Source organism: Ranitomeya imitator, chromosome 3 (assembly GCF_032444005.1).
Source record: "Ranitomeya imitator isolate aRanImi1 chromosome 3, aRanImi1.pri, whole genome shotgun sequence".
NCBI classification, from domain to species: Eukaryota; Metazoa; Chordata; class Amphibia; order Anura; family Dendrobatidae; genus Ranitomeya; species Ranitomeya imitator.
This window is the reverse complement of record NC_091284.1, coordinates 267529854-267530479: the sequence shown is the minus strand read 5'-3', so window position 1 is coordinate 267530479 and position 626 is coordinate 267529854.

Here is a 626-nt window from a genome sequence, read left to right as displayed (position 1 = left end):
CATGAATTAAAAAAAGTATTCCAGATTCAGCAAATAGTTTTTTCCTTCATACAATGAAATGTCTGTTGGAAAATTGTATAACATTACATTGTATGAAAAAAAGTGTGTTTCAAGTGGAACCCCCATTTATGGCCCTTTAAAAATTGTAGGGAGGAAAACAAAGTCTCTTCTGAGTTTTCCAAAGCTGTAGTACTGACATTTTGAAATGTTTCTAGACGAGAATATCCCATTAACAAAGCTGTCAAGTGAACATGTCACATTTGGAGGTAACGTAGACCCCCATAAACCTATACAGGTGCCATATTACTCATTGCTGGATGAGAGCCGAAGTTAAAGAAATCTTTCCTATGACAAAGATTTGTATGAGGCAAGTGTCTGCAGGGCAGGGAAGAGCCAGCCTGTCACAGAAAACATCGGTGGTATACGCACATCGTCACATTCTTCGGTGTACATTCCTCAGATATTAGAATAATTGCAACAAGACTAGCAAGTTGGTTACTAAGCACGGGGAAGAAAGAGTTAAATGTTCGTGAGTCTTCCTTCTAAATGATGAGTTCTGCCAATCCTTAGGTTATTGTGAAATTCAAATAATTTCAGGTTCCTATTACATTGACTCCCTTTTCAGC